This window comes from Periplaneta americana, chromosome 7 (assembly GCF_040183065.1).
Source record: "Periplaneta americana isolate PAMFEO1 chromosome 7, P.americana_PAMFEO1_priV1, whole genome shotgun sequence".
NCBI lineage: Eukaryota > Metazoa > Arthropoda > Insecta > Blattodea > Blattidae > Periplaneta > Periplaneta americana.
The window spans coordinates 87,610,928-87,623,868 of record NC_091123.1 but is presented as its reverse complement, the minus strand read 5'-3'; the positions used below and the strand labels follow the sequence as shown (position 1 = coordinate 87,623,868).

General features: G+C 33.2%; 1 protein-coding gene across 1 annotated transcript in view; it reads left to right on the top strand.

Annotated features, from left to right (window-relative positions):
* The window catches only part of LOC138703263 (AT-rich interactive domain-containing protein 5B-like), a 454,468-nt gene that overhangs the window by 1,424 nt on the left and 440,103 nt on the right, over window positions 1-12,941 (top strand). The window lies entirely within an intron of this gene.

Here is a 12,941-nt window from a genome sequence, read left to right as displayed (position 1 = left end):
TCGCTTTCTCTCTCTTTCTATACACTTGTTTCTTTCCTACTCTGCTCGCTGCGTCCTTCTCTCTTGCTTTGCCTCCATTTCCCGGCCGAGAAATAATGCCTATAGCATTGTGCCATTCGCCGAGACAACGTGATGTTATAAGAATATAAAGGAACGAAGTTAATTTTCGTTTGCTGGACTGAAATAAAGTTCCATTTTCTGTACGTTATATAATAGAGTACGTTATTAGTGAATATAAATACTTAAGAGCAGGCAATTTACTTGAAGTTCACGATATCTAGAGTTGTGACATAGACATAATTAAAATTATGGATTACTGTGTAAGCGGAAATAGAAATATCATTATCCATCATCATCAGCATCGTCAAAATACTATGTATACGAAGACTGAAGACTAAGAGTCTCTATTAGGCTGTTAACTTTCCTGCTGAATTATAAATACTGTACCTATCGTTATTAAGTTTGTGTGATAAACGACAACATCCATGGTCATACGATTTTTCATCCTAGATAGCTGACTTAGGCCTATAATAAAAATAAATATCTTATGTTCAGCGTATGGAGCTTAATGTAATATTATGAAATTAACCTACGCGTGTGAGACCGGATGTAACGAAAAACGCTTTGATCTCCGCTCTACATAGTGTTTCTCGCTTTTATGTAGGATTACCCACAGTATGTACGATTGCTCCGTGTGTATGTACCGTACGTCGTTTATTGATTACTATGTATTTATTTCTCTCTGTTTCGTATTAAGAGTAATTTAATACCGACGAATTGAGTTTTTTTTGCATTGATTAGACACCGTGAATGTAGTAAAAAAATAGATGTAATTCCATTTAAGGATGTTTCTTTTAGTGCATACCTACTACATAACGAACATGTAATTCCATTTAAGGATATTTTCCTTTAGTGTATTACCTACTACATAAAGAAGCACCTTGCATCGTTAGAAGGACATTTCGCTATCAGTGTTTATTATGATGCGAATCCTGAAGAATTTACATAAACTCGTTCAGAGAAGCATTAGTAGACATTAGTAATATGTTAACAGCGTTCCTTTAATTGTGTACACGAAATGCAATTTTTCCTTATACAGCTGTCTCTCCTCACCGTTCGTGGAATCCATTAATTTAGCAGGAAATGCATTTTCTAACGAATACTGACTGCTACAGGATTATGAAGTCACAGCATTTATACCATTCGCCCAGACAGTCTTCCGTTATTGATTTGCTTTTAATTCAAGCACAGTATCTGTTACAGACTAATAAGTCTAATATGGAGTACTGTAATACCTATACGAGGCTTGTAAACCGCGAAAGAACAAATATGAAATGAGAATTAATAACTTTATCGTTTATAAAAATTATCAAATAGGCCTATTTAACCGCGAAAAAAAAAATACTGTAGGCTAATTATATGCCGGTATAAAAACTTTTATAAGTAGGCCTATATATTATATATATATATATATATGCCTACTGTATATAATACCACATGGAGGTTTTTAACAAGATGTATAATCAAACATTCATTTTAATTTTATCGTATCCATTTGAATGAAATTAATATACTTGTAAGTTAATTACATAATATATGTATATAATAGACCTACAGTATATAGTTTGAAATATTATGAGCATATTTACTGATGATTGAAATGAAAAAAACTAGCTTTAGTACATTTTCAGTGCACTTTACAGTAGGTTATCTATGCAAAATATTACATACAGTCTATTTACAGTAATTACACAATGCTTTTATTCTTCTATGTAGGCACTGCGGCTTTTTCAAACAGGATTCAAACATTTACTTGCTAATATTTTAAAATAGTCTGTTGAATAAACTTAATTTAAAAATACTACTTCGTTGGAAGCATGAAAGGAATGTGGGATAAATACGGTAGTGCTATTCTTGTTTACTATAAACGATCACAACAAAGTCCAGAAAGCTTTGGACCGACCCCGCCCAGACTTGCTCTCTACCCGTCCAACTGGTTCCAGGATTGACATGAAAACTGATATTTCCATGTGGTGTCATAAATAATGCGTGGGGTTCTGCCTCCATGCCCCTATACTTTATCATTAATGCGTAGGCCTATTTTAGTTTGTGACAGTATTTGACAGACATAGCTTACCCCTTTCAACTTGCGTATCTCCCTCCCTCTCCGCCATTCCTTCAAGTTTCTTCCGCATTCATCATTTAAATGTACCTTAGAACATGAAAGCAGGGATAAGGGATAAGTCGCAACATCGATAATTTGATGCAGTTTGGCAACGATGTAACGGAGCTGTTATACTATTGCGTTCGTTTCGCGCGCTTTGATTGGGACGCCATTTACGTTGCAGAATACTTCTACGTAAATGTGTATGTATGTATGTTATTTCGTCCTAAGAATCATACAGGATGATGATGGACACGTCAAAAGAAATTAAAACTAGAATTACAATAAAAACTAATACACATTAGCAAAATAATAAATAAATACATGCATATATAATGCATAATCCTCAATACAATATTTACAAATAATTTGGCACTAGAACCAACACAATGATATTATATACACAACTGAATTTAGGCAGCAAAGAAAATGGCACATGTATAAATTAAGGCCAAACAACTTAACAAATCTTCACACAAACTTAAGACTCAACATTTAGCTTATCTACTGTATATTAAATCTTTATTACTTACTACGGTATCAATAAAGATAGGCCTATACGTACAAACTTAACATTTACAGTACTAATTGTAAAAACTGACAATGAAGATAATCTTGTGCTGAATAAAGCGTAAGACATTTCTTTAATTCTTTCTTGAATAACATCTGCAGTTAAATTTTTAATAGTCCCGGGTAATTTATTAAAGAGAAGTCTGCCATTGTGAAACTGGTGCCGGATAATCTATGGCGAGCACTTCACTTCACCTCCGTTTGGTCTGATTACCTGGTTGGGTTTTTTTGCGAGGTTTTCCCTAACCATAAGGCAAATGCCAGGTAATCTTTTGGCGAATTCTCGGTCTCACCTCATCTCTCTATATCTCGCCAAAAATTATAGAAAATTGTAAAAAAAATTATAAAATTGTAATTGTACTCTTGTAAAATTTTGACTTGTTCCACATCTTAAAGCTTCATTGCTAATGTAAGATCTATGGATTATAATAAATAAAATGAAAAAAACTTTTTCTCAAAAAGAGAACTTTTGTCCAAACAGATGAAAATTAGATTTATTTCTTGTATTATGTTGATGAATGTGTTTATTTCTGATAAAATTATGGAGTTGTTTGTGGACACGACCCAAAATCTCATATATGTACAGTAAATGTATGGTACAGTGAGAATGTTCAGAATTTTTTAAAATAAGGTCTATAGCAGGCGTGTCCAACCTTTTTCGGCAAAGGGCCACTGTCGTTAGGATGGATTGGTTTGGGGGCCATGTGATTTAATTTTTAAAAAATAATATTTCATCATTTTCATGTATATTCAAATTGAACATTATAAAGATAACTTAAATATATCTAAGATTAATATAACATTTTTGTTTAATTGAAATTGTTATATTAAATTTAAAATAGCTATTATTAGTGAATTAATATTTTTCCTGCGAATGCGAGATTTGGCATTGCTTCTCACGAACGAGACTCTCCTGGTAACAACTCGAAGGGAACTCTCCAGATGAGTGTTGATGATTCGGGTTCTCGTTGCCCACCTAACACAGGGATGAGACGATATTAGCTCCCAATCATGGTAGAAGAGCTCGACCTTGAACACGAGCGCATAGCGCATTCACTGTAACTTAGACAACAGGGATGTACATGCACATGCAGCGAATAAAGGCAGCAATTATTACAATAACTTGGGTTACTAAATTTCTGGCTATGTAATAGGGCTAATTACTCAGTTATTTAATATACATGTACATATATAAACAAATCGCAAAGGGAAGGGTTTTTAGGAACAAAAAGAGAAATGGGAAAAGTTAATTGTATGTAAACTATTTTATTGTTAAAAGCAATTATTTATTATGTAAATACTTCACTTCATTGGTTAGGAGAAACTAATAGGGTCTACCTACTCGACGTGTGTGATCTCTAAGTACTTTTGAGTATTTGTTGAAAAAATAATAATGGCAATATTGATTGAAATAGAGTATATTGATTGTGTGATTGTGAAAATGTAGTCCTTACTCTCCAGTCGTGATTATATAATGAGTTTTCTTAGAGTGATTTGTGAGATGCACGTAACACGAAAAAAAAAAATGATTAAATTAAGATATTGAGAGCCATCGTAATTTTTGGGGTCAATCATTTAAGAGGATATGTATGACTTTTAAAACTTCCACAATTTCGGCCAAAATTTATGAAATTTAAACTATATAAACAGATCTATAATAATATCATCTGTACAAAATTTTGTGCAATTAACTTAGGTCTAATAGTTTTGAAATTATATTTTTAAGTATATTTTATATTGATGTTACTAAAAAAGCTGCTTGCATCAAAGTTTTCAAAATGTTTAGTTCATATTTGCTAAAAATCCTGAAAATAGTTATTGGAATAAAAGTGAATTAGCATTTTGAGTTTAGTAATAGTATAAGTTAAAGTGCAATCAAAGATAAAATATTATTTCTAAATTAAAGAATCACGTAGTCTAATAAAAGTAAATATCCAGAAACAAGCAACAAATAAAACATCGACAATACATTTAAAATAAAGTAATAAATGGAATCTAGATACTATCTGCTGACACAAATGTAAATTAATTTACCTTCGATGTCAATTCCAAAATGAATTTATTTCTCTCTTCTCCTGAATAATGCCTATATTTTTTTCATCTTGCGTCTCATAATGCTGTTTTATGTTGCTTTTTGCAAATGATATATATATATTTTTTTACACAACAAATACTGGACTTCATCACCATGTTCGAAGCATAAATATTGTATCTTCCACTCTTCCGTGAAAGCTTTAAGCGCTTCCGTTCCGTCATGATGCGCTGTGTTCTAAGATCTGTACATCCTTTAGCAATGTTTACAGGTAAAAGAGCTCCGCGCGCGCGCAGCGGGCATAAAATAGCTCTCGCCCGCAAATATTAGTCACCATCGCAAGACTGACCTAATATGTTTCATCCTGGAGAATATTTGCTCGCATATGTAGGCTATGTGCTATCGAAAAGTGACATGTAGCGAAGTGCATGTCTATTAATGCTCGGATATTTTTCTCTGAGAAAATAGTTGCTATAGAAATCTAGTAAGGGGACATTGTAAAACTTATTCCTTAGGTCTGGCGCACATTGAAAGTCAACGCACACTATTTGCAGATCCTCGGAAAGCTATGTTATTTTCAATTGCTACAAATTTTACCAACCTAACAATCATAAAACATCTAGAACGCACTCCGTTTTGAAATGTAGAAAGATAACGGCACATTCAAGAATGCAAGGAAACTTCAGTGCTACATTATTATAGGTATCACAAATAACGGTCTTAGCATTTCATTGCAAACTGAAAGCTGACTAAACTAAACTCCTTGGCGCTAAACTCTTGAAGGGTCCTATGTTATTTTCAATTTCTATAAATTTCACCAACCTAACAATCATAAAACATCTGGCACGCACTCCGCTTTGAAAAGTAGAAAGATTACGGCGCATTCGACAATGCAAGAAGATTTCTAAGCTATGCGCGGTTATTAGATATCATAAATAACGGTCTTGACATTTCCCAAAACAGTTGGGATGAATAGGGCGAAGGTTTGCACACAGGCCTCCATGTGCTGGTAACATTTTATTGTACAGTATATATATTTTTTAAATGTCGTTCTCTTCTAGGTTCATCTTATTCCAAACAGATCTACTTATTTCCAAAAAAAAAAATAATAAAATAAAATAAAATAATAATAATACTTCGGGCCGCATGCGATGGGTTCGAGGGCCGCGCGTTGGACAAGCCTGGTCTACAGCTTGTGTTGGTGGGAAGATTTAACACTTTTTTTAATGGATTTCTGTTAAGAAGTTGAGTCGAAAACGTTTGTAAGAAATTAATTATTTTTGGGATAGCAAGACAAGCAGATTTTTCATACTACCTATGAGACAATAAGGCAGTCTAGGTGAGGTGACGGTATGCGAAACTAATGAAAAAGTAATTTCAAAATGTAATAGGCCTATAATATTAAAGGACTTTTTTTTTTCTTGTACGGAGGAGGGACCCGAAGGCTTACACTACAGCCTGAGGCTCATTGTGCTTAACACTCCTATTCTTGTGAGTGATTGGGTAGCCGAACGGCCGCGCTCTTGTACAAGTACAGCACGCTAAAAACATCTATTATAAAAACTACAAATAACCTCCTTGAAAGCAATATTATTTAAAAATTATACTCATAGAAAGTTATTTATATCTTACTACATTTATGTAAAAATTTAAAGGGTAGCTAATAATCAATAAGACACCGTTAACGGCGTTTTCCGAAATCCACAATAGGAGCCACAACTTACCACACTTCCATTCTTTAGCATGTTGTGGAGTTTAATTAAAATTTGAATGAGCCTACCGATCTTACACGTGCTCACACCAATATAAACTAGGTTGAGGCTTTTGCAATATAAAACTTTTTTTTGACGCAGTAATGAGAAATTAGAGTTCAAACGACAAGGACCTGGAACTTGCATTGTTAACGTAGCAGAAGGCATATGAATCGTGTTCATTTCCAATAATTGTTTGACGTTATTGACCTTTCGTATTATGAAAATTTTATAAGCATTTAATTAGGTCTAATATAATAAAAGGATTTTGATCGTATTCATTATAATATGTAATAGGCTAAATATGAACTAAAAATAAATTTGTTTTGGATGAATGATAATCTTATATAGAGGTAATTAAATTCACATTTTTTAGTCTTATTAACGGTCACACCGGCTCATTTCCCAGGCTTCGTATACGTACCTAGCTCAAACCGGCCCACTTTAAGCTCTGCAATAGGATGATACTATTCTGAATGTTATAGGCTAGCTGTCCTTAACACTATCACACATGTAAGTGTACATCTTATCTCTTCCCTTTGCCTCTCGTGAAAAGAATATCTTGAAGAGAGATGAATAACAAAGTCATCGTGAGCTACGTTAAGCACTTTCATAATAGTCACTACCGCTATGGATTGAATAGCAGTGCATTTCTTTTTCCCCCAGTCTCAGATCAATTTTTAGGTGTTTTCGCACGTTAGCTTACATAGACTACGTTTGAAGCAAGTTTATTTCCGTCCGAGTGAAAAACAGCGCGTCCACATGAAATTTAACATTGTCGCAATATTTTATCGACGAATACATTATCTAAGTTTTGTTAGATCAGTTATTTCTAATTTGTTATTAAATATATTAAAATCAATAACAAAATAGAAATCATCAAATTTAGTATGAATGTCATCTGCATTCTCACTAGCGCGCTTCAAGGTGAGTCGGCGTTGTACTTTCGTGATAAAATGACATTTTATTGTAAGGTTTTTAGAATAAGCCTACCAATACTTTTATGTGTAAATGTAGTTTTATAAAACACCATACAACAAAATTAATGAATTGACAATGAGAATGTCTAGTTTAGATTGAGGTTTGCTGAAATGTAGCCTACCATTACGGTTTGTTGACTGTTTAGTGAAAGCAACACAACTTTCATTAGAATAGGTTGTTCAAGAGTCTGAACACTTTTGAATCTACTGAAACTTCATTAAAAGATAGGGTATAACGTCATGATTTTTATTTTCAAGTTTTCATTTCACTTGTTTTGGTAACGTTTATTCGGAAGTTTGAAGCTATTCTTGTATGGGTTATTGTTTTCTTTTAAAAATTAATGTTCAAAGTAATAGTCCTGTCCCTCAGCAGACGTGAATAAAATTGGTCTTTATAGATTCAATAGAGTGTTCGCTAACGCCTTGCGAAAATCTTGAAGTTTAAATGAGTTAGGGTGTAGGCTCTAGAAATCTAGACTAGACTATAATCTGTTTTCGTTCTAAGGTTAGTAATAATGGAAGGACAAAATTACTGTCATATTTGAATGGTATATTAATTTCTTTTTACACAAAAGTCTTATTCTTAGCGGATGAAATTGTGTTCTTATTTTTATGTAAACAAGTTTCAGCGATTTTAAGTGTCATCCCAACTATTGAATAGGGATAGTAACTCCATATTAGCCTACATCACACACGGAGAAATAGTAAAATTCTGCAAAACAAACAAAATTAAGTAAAATTTTAGAATAAAACGTGATCAATTGTGATATGAATAGACCCATATACGTTTTTCTTGTGTGTTAATTTCAATATACTGTCGACTTTTTTTTTTACGTTGGTGGCGCACATTTGTCTCCATAATATAGGCCTATTACTGCATTATGTCATCGGACGAATACTGGTGATGATACTGTAATTACAGCGAGTTAACATAGCATCTGTATGTAGAGGCGAAATGGAAAATGTTTGTAAGTGGTAGAAGTTTATTGATGTTCTTAACTCGAAAACTTATTCACGAGAATATAGTGTGCATATTGTATGCTAATGATATAATACAAGAACTGTTTCGATTTCCACAGTAATTGAGTGACTTAATAGGGCCTATATGAAACTAATTAGTCTGCATGCTAATGGCTGGTAGCTGAAGGTAATTAAGGAGCAAAAAATGTGTGAGTACATATTATTCATTTTCTGAAAATATTATAAATAAAAGTGTGGATATCGATGTCGTCGGTTACAATATAGACCTCATACGATGTGTGCGTAATAATTCGCAACCAATTAATATTTGTACAAATTTATTCCAGATTGTTTTCTGAGATTTCTGTATTTGTTATTTACTGTATCTAATTGAAAATCTTTACTATGTTCATTTTTGTAAAAAATTGTTCACAAACAATATAATATAATATAATATAATATAATATAATATGGCTGCACAAGACCTCAGATTAGCGTATTTTAATTTGTTTAGCAACATGAAAATATTAACACCTTTCAGATCTTTATATTAGGTATCCGAAAACATGTTTAAGAAATATACAATTTTCTCTTGTAATTCTGGCCTTAGTTTCATTATGTCAAAAGGATTTCCATGTAAATCAGTTTCAGTTATTTTAAATTGAAGGAGTTCTTGTTATGGAAATATATTTGTAGTTCATTCAAGAAGATCAATGTAATATAGGCCTGGTAATTTTATATCTTGTATATAGTATTGCTAAACGAGTGTAAGCAAGGAAAATTAAATATGTTCTTTTCTGATACATTTTTCTTTCATATGTCTGTAAGTAAAAGAACTGATGCTGTCGTACATATGAACTATATTTTTATTATGCCCCTGAAGCTACCGATTTAATTTGTTGAGGTGTTCTGAAATTTCGGCAAGGAATGCCAAATCTAGCAGCCAATTTTCGTCCCCCAACTAGGGAATTTCTATGTCCTATTAACAGTTAATTATATTTATTAACATATTGAAATCCTAGGCCAGTGAAATAAATTTCAAAAATAGGTGACAATTACCGGCACTAAAAATTGTCATAGGCCGAGAGAAATATATTACTGCACCTTTTTCTTCGTAAAAGCAGAAATTATTTTCCGCGTGTTAAAAATCCGACGAATCATATTTCCACAGCTAATCCACATTACAGCTCTGTAATATATGCGGCAAATCTGACATTCTTCCCCCACATCCTGTAGGAGTTTTCGGAATTGCTGATATTTTAATGGCTTCGATTTTATGTGGTTTGTAGTGTCAACAACAAACTCCATAACATTTTTCATATTTGTTTTGGTGAATTATACTGGATGAAAGTTATATGATTATCAGTGTTTAATTGTGAAATTATAGAAAATGAAGTTACCGGTATAAGTTTTAACAGAGTAATAGTAATAATAATAATAATAATAATAATAATAATAATAGATATATATTTTGCAAGGATAGATATTCTGGCCGAAATTCACGTCTCTTTGTATAACAGTCTTGATAAAGACATGATGCTATGATGCCAGGCCACCAGCGATAGTAATTATGTTGTGTACATTGAAACTGCAAGTTCGTTGTGGATGGGGGTATAGCCTCTACTACTCCGCTTCACTTCGTTTTCCAGGGGTAGGCTCGCGAGTCACTAAATGCCGACGTATGATGTAGAACATAGTAATGTCAACTTTTAATAATATTTTAACTAAATCGAAATAGTTGGATGTTTTCATAGCGTTTTTAAAAAATTGTTCTATTGTTAGCGGCCCCTCTTTAACTGCTCTTCACCCCATTCCCCTCCCAGAGGACTGCGGCCCCCCCGATTGAAAATCATTGACATAAGACACATTTGTTGATTTCATTTCGTGTTGATCTTAAAAAGTCATTAACATCACACTCTTTTCTAAAAAGTAAAATGTAGCTTTATTTAAGTTTAATTTCGATTTCAAAAATGATTCACTGGTGTGCATTGGAATGTTTTTTTGAATATAAATTGAACTGAAGTGAATGAGTGACTACATTTGATTTACAGTTTTAATTTCAGTTACTTAAGCCTTACAATCACTGCATACATCAAATCATATTCATGCGCATGTCCCATGCAGTTAAAACTAATCATATGTAAAATTTTAATAATATGTAAAATTGCCTGTCACATAGCGTAAGCCATAGATGCTCAATTATGCAGCAGAAATTTTTATGGCGTCATGATAGAAGTAATTAATAAAGTTTTTTTTTTTAATTGTAACGCCAACATCGTTGCCTTGTGTGGATGTAGCTAGTTAAAGTAGGAAGTAATTTGAATTACAAAAGATAAGAGTAACATTATTTGGAAAGAAGTTATGGAATGTGTAATTCTATCTTACTCATGTAAGGTCTTTAATTTTAACTTTGAATGAAATGAATAATTAAACACTACTCTTAATTGTTTTTCTATTCAGGTGTAGGATATTATCACGTTACTTGTTAACTAACTGTACAGTAGTGGCAAAAAAAAAACCGGACCGACGGAATAATCAAAGTCCCCGAAATGAGCCACTGCGCATGTCACGCCCGCATTCACAAGATAGCGAGTAATCTATTGAAATTGTTGTAGTTTCGGCTGCTGACATAGCCCATTTCGAAAGCCATTAGAAAATTAGCTGGTAAAATTCATGCTCTGGGAATAATAAGTTAATTAAGTAGTAAAATATCGCTGCAATCGAAAAGTATTGAGAATAACTTTGAATAAGGAACAAAAAAAAAGTTTCTTTCCCAGGCAGAATTCGAACACGATAATCTTACTTATCAGTCTATCGTGCTCTGGAGTGAACAAGGCTCTGAAATCAGCTACAAGGGTCGGTCCGGTTTTTTTGCCACTACTGTACAGCTTCTTTCAGAACCTTAATAAATACATATAACCATTTTAAATGAGAGCGTTCAGCGTCAGAAAAATCAATATACCTATATGGAACTTGTGTATGGTGTCTTTACTTTTTCATTACACGAAGTATAAAGTGAAAGTATTGTGATATACAGGGACATCATTTTATTTTTACTTCAATTTTTATTGTACCTGAGTTTTTTAATGTACTTCACTCCCACCCTTTCTACTAATGAAGTTCAACCGTCCTCCACAAGGATCCAAGACCGCATATACAGTCATAGTAGCCTTACAGTCATAGTAAACAGTATGTTCCAAAAATATGTTCGCGTTTTCTAGTGACGAAAGAGCTTTCAATATTGAATCATTTTCGCAAAGGTACTGTTGTCCATTTGCCTATGTCGTATCCCGGTTTCCCCCACCATCTTTTATTCGCCAGCTAGTGGCTGGGCTGTCTTATCTCTTTTCTGAGAACATTAATTTCTGTTAGGAATTGGACGTCTACGTAATATTATACGACTGTTTAAAATAACTTAAATAAAAGGGCCTCGTTAAGTAATTAACTGTCACGTGATTTTTCTATGACCCTACGACATAACCACTTGGACGGACAGTAGATAGTATGGCTGAGTAATTTTATCTTTTCGGATCGGGCAGAAGTGAAGATTGAATTTACAGTACGTAAAGTACTCTTTTATAGAGTAGGTACAGAATTATTTCAACATGAGTTACTAGTACGAAGGATGAAACTGGTAATTGGGATTAGGTACAATAGTCTATAGTGCGATAATATGCACATTAGAACTGAAGCCTGTATCGAAATGAACGGCCACCATTTTAAAAAATGTGTTTAAATATCCCATTTTGATTATTTTTCAATTTAACTTCATTCTCTATATTGTACGCTAATGTGCTGTAGAAGTATAATTATACACTGCATAATGAATACGTCCACATGGACAGCTCAGTTCGTGAGTAAAAACACTCATTGTTAATACTGTACTATATTTTGATTAAACAAACACCTAATGAAAATGATCAAACTCAAAAGCGCAATATTTCCTAGTTTACGTAAATGTACGAACTACTTTTTTTCCCTCCTATACCTAGTGAAGTGATTTGTTTGTATATTACGCCAGTATCATCGAACTCCAGTCGTGGAAGGAGGTAGCAAACGGCGTTGGTCCAGAGGTATAGGCAAGTTAATATTAAAAATGTTACTAAAAATGAAATGATGTCCCTGTAGAAAAATCAGTATGGAGATTTTCGCGGAAAAGCACGTTTTTAGCATTCCTAGTGCCGAAAGCGTGGTTTTGCCGCTCACACACTGCCCGCTCGTCTGTCCGTGTATAACAGTTTTATTTAAATTATACTGTATTATACCCATATATTTTTTATTAATAGATTTTATTGATCGTTTAGCGCTGTAGCGCTATATAGATCTATGAGAAAATAAATAATATAACAATAAATAAATAACAAGAAGGAGGTGAGCCAAATTATACAGTGTTGGGCAGATAAAACCGGCCCGTGTTATGACATTGATAGGTACTAATGATTTGAAACAAACTTCAAATGGAATGAAAATAAAATGCATTTACC